The sequence below is a fragment of the Arachis ipaensis genome, chromosome B4 (genome assembly GCF_059453495.1).
Source record: "Arachis ipaensis isolate K30076 ecotype BB chromosome B4, ASM5945349v1, whole genome shotgun sequence".
Lineage (NCBI taxonomy): Eukaryota > Viridiplantae > Streptophyta > Magnoliopsida > Fabales > Fabaceae > Arachis > Arachis ipaensis.
Genome location: NC_142439.1, coordinates 49,261,053 through 49,271,054, shown reverse-complemented (window position 1 = coordinate 49,271,054; position 10,002 = coordinate 49,261,053). Strand labels below are relative to the sequence as shown.

General features: G+C 40.0%; 1 non-coding gene across 1 annotated transcript; it reads right to left on the bottom strand.

Annotated features, from left to right (window-relative positions):
• Positions 1 to 506: 506 nt before the first annotated feature.
• Positions 507 to 610, bottom strand: LOC148567497 (small nucleolar RNA R71). Its single transcript, XR_015882327.1, has one exon. It is a non-coding gene; the product is annotated as a small nucleolar RNA R71 (small nucleolar RNA).
• Positions 611 to 10,002: the final 9,392 nt, after the last annotated feature.

The following is a 10,002-nucleotide window of genomic DNA, read 5'->3' as shown; positions in this document are numbered from 1 at the left end:
CAAGAGGGAAGAGAGTAGTGGGAGAAGAGGAATCTGAAGGAGAATCTGAGGACAATTTTGAGGAAGCTTTAGATCTCAACATGGATAGAGAAGTTCACAACCATGAGAGAGCTGATGGAAACGATGCCATCCCTGAGAGGAGGGTTCTTAGTTCATACATAAACCCAACCTCTGGGAATTGTGGTAGTAGCATCCAGAAACCACCCATTCAGGCCAACAATTTTGAGCTCAAGCCACAGCTAATATCACTTGTGGAAAATCATTGTTCCTTTGGAGGAAGTGCTAATGAAGACCCAAACCAACATCTCACAAAATTCTTGAGAATTTGTGACACTGTAAAGTCCAATGGAGTCCAGGAAGATGCCTATAAACTGCTTTTGTTCCCATTTTCACTTAGGGACAAAGCAGCTAAGTGGCTGGAATCATTCCCAAGGGGGAGTCTAACAACATGGGATGAGGTGGAAAGCAAGTTTCTGGCACGTTTCTACCCTCCACAAAAGGTCAATAGGCTTCGATCTGAGGTTCAGACTTTTAGACAACAAGATGGTGAAACTCTCTACGAGGCATGGGAGAGATTCAAGGACTTGACAAGGAAATGCCCACCAAACATGTTCCATGATTGGGTGCAACTGCACATCTTTTATGATGGGCTCTCTTATGAATCAAGGAAGGCTGTAGACCATTCATCAGGAGGTTCATTGAACAGGAAAAAGACTGTGGAAGAAGCCATTGAAGTGATCGAGACAGTGGCTGAGAATGAGTACTACTATGCATCAGAAAGGCACAACACTAAGGGAGTCATGGAGCTGAACCATGTTGATACAATTCTAGCCCAAAACAAGGTGTTTGCCAAGCAACTAGCAGAGCTTACCAGGCAATTAGAAACAAAGCAAGTGGCTGCAATACACACACAAGATCAAGAGGAAGTAGGCATTGAAGGAGGTGATTGGGATGAGGCTAACTATGTGGGAAACCAACAAAGGCAATCATATGATCCACATTCCAACACTTACAACCCAGGCTGGAGAAACCACCCAAACTTTGGGTGGGGAAACCAACAAACCCAACCACAAAACCACAAACCTTACAACCACAACCAACAAAACAATTCCACATACCAAAACTCCAACCAAAGATCATACCAAGCCACACAAAACACTTACCCCCAATCATCATATCATGGCCAAAATAATCAACATACCCAACCTAATCCGAACCAACAATTTCAAGATCAATTAAACCGGATAGAAGGAATTATGGCAACCATGAGTCAAGACATCATTGAACTGAAGAGCTTCAGGGATGATGTGAGAACTACCTTAAGAAACCATGGTGAAAAACTCAAAAGGATGGAATCTCAAGTAGGAGAGCTATCTCAACAGGCACCCAAATCAACTGCAGTGTTCCCTAGTGACACAGAAAAGAATCCTAAAGGGGAACAAAAGAGAGTAAGATGGGAAGAATGCAAAGCCATCACCATAATGAAGGAAGTCTCAGAAGAAGAAGGAATCAGGCCCTCAGAGCAGGAACCAGAAATCTTGAAGGAAGGTGTGGAAGAAGTTAAGCAAGAAGGTGGAACTGAGCAAGCCAAGGAACTGCAAAAAGGCATGATGGAAATATACCAACCAAAAGCACCATTTCCTGAGAGGTTAGGAGGAGGTGAAAAAAGGAAAACCTACTCAAGGTTTCTAGAGACATTTAACTCTCTTCATGTCAATATTCCTTTTCTTGAGATTCTTCATCAAATGCCCACACACATCAAGTATTTAAAGGAATTGTTAAGCAAAAAAAGAGTTTTGAAGGGAGGACAAACAGTGACAATGAACAAAGAATGCAGTGCTCTCATCAAGAAGGACACACTCTCTAAGAAAACGGACCCAGGAAGTTTTCATATCCCTTGCATCATAGGGGAAACAAAAATTGACAGAGGATTCTGTGATCTAGGAGCTAGCATAAATGTGATGCCTCTAACTCTTATGAAGAGGCTACAACTGAATGAGGTGAGATCCACTGATGTAATCATACAACTGGCTGACAAAACTCAGAAGCAAGCTGAAGGGGTAGTTGAAAATGTGCTGGTGAAAGTGGGGGATTATTATTTCCCCACAGACTTTGTCATTGTGGACATGGAGGAAAGCTACTTACACCCTATCATTCTGGGCAGACCATTTCTAGCCACTACTAGAGCGCTCATAGATGTAGAACAAGGAGAGCTAATTCTGAGAATACATGATGAACAGCTCATTTTCAAAGTATTCAAACCTGCATCTGAGCCTGAACCAGAACCTGAAAAGCCTAAAGATGATAGTAGCCATCCGTGTTTGGAGGAAAGTAATCCAGCAGCTGAGACTCTAAAACAGTCATTGGAAGGCAAACAAGAGTTGCAAGAGTTAGAGCCACAAGAATCAGTGGAAACAGATCAGAAGGATCCTCCTGACATAAAGGTCAATGAAGAAATCCTCAAGAGAAAGGGAAGAGTGATAGGGAGATTGCCAAGAGGATGGAGAAACAAGAAAATTCCCACTGAAGGTTTTTCTCCGGGAGATAACGTGATATCAAGTCATTATCTGCCAATCCCACCTGGCCTCAAAACCATTCCTTCCCAGCTCCCTCAAGTGTTCACAATCAGGAAAGTTCTTTCTATGGAACATTTAGAGGTCATGAATGAATCAAGTGGGGACGTTTTCATAGTGAGAGGAGAGGACGTCAAGCACTACAATCCACCCTAACAAGGAAGCTGACCGTCAAGCTAATGACGTTAAAGAAGCGCTTGTTGGGAGGCAACCCAACCTGAGGTAATACCTTGTTGCTGTTTCTTTTATTTGTTTCAATAAAAAGGGTAAAGTAGTTTCTGTGCATTGCAAAGAATTAAGTTTGGTGTTTCACACCAAACAATGAATTCATGGATCAATAAGTCAAAGGGGAATGTGTGACTCTAAGTTTGGTGTTCCACCATAAAGATCAACTGAACACAACAACCTTTGAATTATATGAAAGGAACAACTATTCTAAGCAGTCACAGAAATGCTTAAAACCCTTAGTAGCAACATCATTCCAAGATAACTCAAGGATTCAAAGAACAGAGAGAAGTAAGTGGGAGACTAAGTTTGGTGTTCACACACCAATCTAAGAATCCGATACTTACCCACACATAGTTGAGCTGACCACTCAAGTGCTTGAGAAGCAAGCAACTTCATTACTCTTTGCAGGAAAGGAAACAAGAACCTTAAAGCATGAAGCAACATTTAGGAAGAAGAAGGATAAATCAAATTGTTTCCTGACAACAAAGAGAAAACAAGGAATTTCACAAGGTGGTATTGTTCCTTGCTAATTCTTTAAAAAGGGCAAACAAAAGCATGCGTGTTCTGGTTTAAACTGTAAATGTTGAATCTTTCTGGAATGTGTAGTTTTTTTTTAGTATGTCTGTTTGTTAATTGCTTTGAATAAAGTGAATGCCTAGATGTTTGGATATAACTTCACCTTCTTAAACAAGTGCGTACCATGCTTGTTCTGTTTCCAAAAATAAAAGAAAAGTTTGAACAAAAGTAACTTGGCTAAATTAGTGACAAATCAAGTAGAATTAAGTGGTGGTATGCATGCTTGATTGTTTAGTCAGATCACTAAAATTAGAGTGTAGAATTATCATTTTTATGTAGAAAGTGAAAATTGTCTATGGATCTTGATGAATAAATGTCTTTGGCCATGAAAAAGAAAGAAAAAGAAAAAGAAAAAGCCACGGAAAAAGGCAACCAAAAAGCAAAAAAAAAAAAAAATTGAGAAAATAAGCTAGGTACCAATGGTTTGAACTTCTGAGACAAATGCCTGTGGTGTTTATGTATTAAGGATATGCTTGGATGAATAGGTTCTGAGGAGTGTTTCAACACTTGGTAACTTGGGTTAACTAACCCGGGATTATCAACCAAAAGTCCATTATCAAGAGCAACCTAAATACAAAACATTTAGTCACACAAAGAGGTGCTGGGCACCAATGTCTCAAGAAGAAATGTGAACTAAAATGCCTAAAGTGGATATGTGTGGTGCACTGATAAGAAAAAGAAAATGCCAAAGGCTTGTGCAACACATGACACTAAGCAAACAAGGAGCAAAAGAAACTCTAAGAAAAAGAAAAGAAAAACAAAGAAGAGAAAAGTGCCAAAGACATAAGAATAACAAGAGGCCATAGCAATGTTTGATGGATGCAATGAAAAAGTGATAATCCTACCTGATAAGTATGAAAAAGTGATGCTGCAACTTTCTGCATAAAACCCTTCTGATGAACTTCAAATGCTTGCTAATATAGCCAATGTAATTGCTTTCTGTTTCAGACTTTCTTCTCAAATAACTCAGGACTTGCTTAGGGACAAGCAAGTATTAAGTTTAGTGTTGTGATGCCAAGGCATCATAGGCTAGTTTCACTAGCATTTTTCTGTTAGTTTTAGTTGTTTTATGCATTTTCTTGAGCTTAAAGTAACCAAAAATGGTTAAATGAAGAACAAAGTAATGAACCATCCAAACAATATGATTTTGATGCAAATTCCATGAGTTTTAGTTATATTACTTAAATGCTATGAATGAAAGATTTCTCATGAAATTTTGCAAGACTTTGATGCAATTGTTTGGATGATTTCAGGGAAGAAGAGGCTAAGCAAGGAAGCAACAAAATCAATAAAGGAAGCTTGAATATCACATGTGGAGTTTAAGTTCCAGTTTAAGCCTAAACTGGAGCTTAAACGCCAAAATCATGAAGAATAAGAAATGCTGGGATTGAAGTTTAACCTCCAGTTTGACCTCAAACTAGAGGTTAAACGCCAGAATGAAAAGCCTCACTTAAGGAGCATTCCACGTTTAACCTCCAGTTTGACCTCAAACTGGAGGTTAAACGCCAGAATGAGTATGCCACCCAGGGAGGAGTTCCACGTTTAACCTCCAGTTTGACCTCAAACTGGAGGTTAAACGCCAGAACCAGGAAGAGTGCCAGGGAGCCACTCCACGTTTAAGCTCCAGTTTGACTCAAACTGGAGCTTAAACGTGTTCGATAGCTTTTCTACTCCAGGGTTGCTCTCTCCATCTCCACGTTTAACCTCCAGTTTGACCTCAAACTGGAGGTTAAACGTGTTCGACACCTCCAGGGCCACCATTCCAAGCTTCCACGTTTAACCTCCAGTTTGACCTCAAACTGGAGGTTAAACGTGTTCGACCTCCAGTATGCCTCCACCCTTTTCCACGTTTAACCTCCAGTTTGACCTCAAACTGGAGGTTAAACGTGTTCGACCTCCAGGGCTGCCCTTCCTATCTCCACGTTTAAGCTTCAGTTTAACCTTAAACTGAAGCTTAAACGTGTAAGACTACATGACTCTCCAGGGCTACCTTCTTCCATTTCCACGTTTAAGCTTCAGTTTAACCTTAACTGAAGCTTAAACGTGCTTCTACAAATGGCCTCACTGGAAGTGTCTGGCGTTTAAGTTGCAGTTTAAGCTTAAACTACAACTTAAACGCCACTCTTGAAAAAAGGTTTCTGGGCCAAAAATATTGTGATTTAAGTTAGTCTTTGAGCACAATTATTAACTTAAACTTACTTTGGTATGAAACCCAATTGAATATCATGGTTTATGGGATTGGGCCTGAAGGATTGATGAGTTTGAAATCTCAATTTATTGAGTCATGTGTCATTATTTGATTATCACTAAGTTGGCTCAATAAATGTTACAGGATTTGGATCAACAACCTCATCAAGATTATGGATCATAAACCCAAGGCAAAAGGAAAGCAAGGAGAGGCCTCAAAGCCCAAGAAGCACAACTGAAGCTCAATATAGAAAGTGTATAAATAGGATAGAAGTTAAGTTAGAGAGGACTTTTACTTTCACTTTTAGCTAGTTTTCCTTTTCTTTGTAATTGAATTCAGAGCTATGATTCACTAAACCCCCTTTCATTGGGTTAGGGAGCTCTATTGTAATTCAATGAATCAATAATAGTTTATCTTCTTCTTCAATCTTTTCTCTTGGATTTTGTTAGAAAGCTTCTCGATCTAATTCCATTGAGTAGTTGTCTTGGGAAAGAAACTACTCATACTTGGAATCCTTCGGAGCCTTGGGAAAGGAATGAAGGATTCATGCTAGAGAAGCTTTCTCACAGTGGATTGGATTGGGGTTTGGATGGATATTGTGACATGTAATCCTACCAAATTGTGGTTCATGAAATTGTGTGGTATAATCAGTGATCAAGCATCATCTCTTCTTATGAACATTTAAACCAAGGGATTGGGAATTTGTTTGTTTTTAGAGAGCATTGGTGAGCCAAGGAATTGGGATCCAATCATATAAGATTGCCAAGCAAAATTCAATGAATGCATTGGTTGAGGAAGAGATATACATGTTTTGATTCGGAGATTTCAATATCTCCTAAACCCAATGAATTCCCCATTTCTGATTTCCACTTTCTCTTTACATTCTGCAATTCAATTCTTGCAATCACCCCCATTCCCTTTTAATTTCAGCAATTTACATTCTGCTCTTTAATTCATGCAATTTAAGATTCAGCCCTTTAATTTTCTTGTCATTTACTTTTCCCGCCAATTTTACATTCCGCAATTCTCATCTCAAATCTTGATTCCGCTCAACTAGAACACACTTCTAATCCGAATTTCTCACTCAACCAATCCTTGTGGGATTCGACCTCACTCTATTGTGAGTTTTTACTTGACGACGATAACCGGTGCACTTGCCGGAAGGAATTTTGCCGATCGTGCAATTTCCTAATCGTAGCATAACTAGTTTATGCGTATCAGTGGCACGCCAAACAGAGGAGTCACTTATTCACAAAGGGGCGTGGCACGCCAGACCCTGGGCGTGCCACGCTAGTTCAACTTCCCAGAGAGCTTGGTCAAGCTTGCAGCCAGGGCGTGGCACGCCAGACCCTAGGCGTGCCACGCTAGTACAAGTTTCCAGAGGCAAAGAGAAGTGGAAAAAGGCTAGGGCATGATAGTTGAGCTCGAAGGCGTGGCACGCCAAGGTTGTTATAAAGACAAGCGTGCCACTTGAGGGACTGAGCGTGGCACGCCAAGCCAGAATTGAGGGAGCACATGACACGCCACTGAAGCGCCAATCACACGCGAGCTGGGAAGTCATGCTTATTGAGTTTCTTTTCCCTCCAAAATGTAATTTTTCTTTTTCACTTTTGTAATTCTTTTATTTTTGCTAGGAGTAGTATAAGTACCCCCAAGAAGTACTGAAGAGGGGGTTAAGCAGTTAGAGATTGCAGTGTTCAATTATCTTTGGAAAGAGATTGAATGCAAAATGGGTTTCATGGGAACCTTGGGAAAGGAAACATGAAACCATGCTTGAAATCCCTTCTCACAATTGAGTAGGATCTGGGTTTTGGTGTTTGGATATGGTTACATATAATCCTCTCTCTACTTGGACCTATGATAATGTGTGGTATAATCAGGGACCAAGCATATCTCTCTTCATGAACAATTAGACCAAGGAATTGGCTATTGATTAAGATCTGAGAGATTGAGTCACCAAGGGATTAGGGCTCAATCAATCATGATTGCCAAGAGGTCAATGAGTTGCATGATTGAAGAGGATATAAGCTGAAGTTGATCCAAAGAGACAATATCTCCTAATCTCAATGAATTTCCCCATTCTTATCTACCACTTTCTTTATAGCTTATTTTTACATTCTGCAATTTCCCATCCCCATTTACATTCAAGTCATTTATGATTCTGCACTTTTACATTCTGTTATTTCTATTTCTACACTTTATTGCTTTCCTTTACATTTTAGTCATTTACATTTCTGCCATTTATAATTTTGCAAATCACAATCTATCTATTTCGCTTGACTAATTCATCAATTGATTAAAACTGCTCAAATTTGCCAATCTTTGTGGATACGATCCCACTCCACTGTGGGTTATTACTTTACAATAATTTTGGTGCACTTGCTAAAAGAACTAATTCACCAATTTTTTTTTTGAATGGGGGTGTGAATTGGACTCATCACCCATCTCCTTCATAATTTGATGCCATATACCTATTTACGTCGATTTTGCAGGGGCACGCGGTCGCGTAGGTGACGCGGACGTGTGGGGAGGCTATTTTTCAAAATGACGCGGCCGCGTCAACGACGCTGTCGCGTGGGCATATTTGTGCCTAAGGCACGCCTCCAGCCACGCTTTTGCGTGAGACTCTGCTTCTCTTTTTCTTAGTTTCTAATGCACTATGACGCGGAGGCGTCAGCAACACCGGCGCGTCACGTGCCTCTCTTCTTTTTTTTTATACAGTATGCAAATGCGAATGCAGGCTATATGCAGTAATATGCAGAGATTATGAGAAGGGTCATTAACAAAAATAAAAATACAGTAAAATAAAACTAAGACTGAAACTGAACGATCATACCATGGTGGGTTGTCTCCCACCTAGCACTTTGCTTTTACGTCCTTATGTTGGACGTCTTCAGGCTCATTCTGCTTCTGTTGGTGGAAGTTCTAAAAGGAAAACCTCTAGTTCTTTGTGATCATTCATCTTCTCTCCATGATAAAGCTTCAGGCGATGTCCATTGACCTTTAGAAATTTGGAGCTAGAAGGATGACAAAGGTGAAAAACTCCGTATGGCTCTGCCTTCTCTACTCTATAGGAACCTTCCCATCTTGATCTTAGTTTTCCTGGCATAAGCCTCAGTCTGGAGTTATAAAGAAGAACTAACTCCCCTGGTCTGAATTCTCTCTTTTTTATGTGTTTGTCATGGACAGCCTTCATCTTCTCTTTGTATCGCCTGGAATTGTCATATGCTTCTAGGCGAAAATTTTCTTATTCTGCTAGTTGTAGTTTTCTTTCAGCACCAGATTCATTGTTATTCATATTGCATTCCCTTACAGCCCAGAAAGCCTTGTGTTCCACCTCCACTAGAAGGTGGCAAGCCTTTCCGTATACTAAGCGGAAGGCCCCATCCCAATGGGTGTCTTATATCTTGTTCTATATGCCCAGAGTGCATCTTGTAGCCTGGCACTCCAATCCTTCCTATGAGGCTTTACTATTTTCTCTAGAATGCATTTAATCTCCCTGTTAGACACTTCTGCTTGTCCATTAGTCTTGGGATGATAAGCGGTTGCTACTTTGTGAACTATCCCATGCTTTTTCAGTAATCCTGTTAGTCTCCTGTTACAAAAGTGAGTACCTTAATCGCTCATGATTGTTTGTGGTGATCCAAAGCGACATATAATAGTGTTAGCATCATCATCAGTATGGGTAGGAATTTCTTCCACCCATTTAGAAACATAATCTATAGCTAACAGTATATAAAGGTAACCATTAGAGTTTGGAAATGGACCCATGAAGTCAATGCCCCAAACATAAAAAATTTCATAGAAAAGCATAATCTGTTGAGGCATCTCATCCATCTTGGATATGTTACCAAATCTTTGGCATGGGGAACAAGATTTACAAAATTCAGCAGCATCTTTAAAAAGAGTAGGCCACCAGAATCCACAGTCTAAGATTTTTCTAGCTGTTCTTTGAGGGCCAAAATGTCCTCCACTCTCAGAAGAGTGGCATGCCTCTAAAATGGACTAGAATTCTGATTGGGGTACACACTTTCTAATTACCTGGTCAGCTTGTGCCTTTGATGTTTAGTAAAATTGGAAGGAAAAGTATGGCTAACTAGATAATTAGCTACAGGTGCATACCAAGGAACTATTTCAGATACTGCATGCAAGCTATCAAATGGGAAAGCATCATTTATAGGAGTGGAGTCATCCTTAATATGCTCAAGGCGACTCATGTGGTCTGCCACTAAATTCTGGTTACCACTCCTATCCTTAATTTCTAAATCAAATTCTTGCAGCAGGAGTATCCAATGTATCAACCTTGGTTTGGACTCCTTTTTAGCTAATAAATATTTTAGAGCTGCATGGTCTGAGTATACTACTACCTTAGTACCAAGTAAATAGGCTCAGAATTTATCCAGAGCAAAAATAATAGCAAGAAGCTCTTTTTCAGTA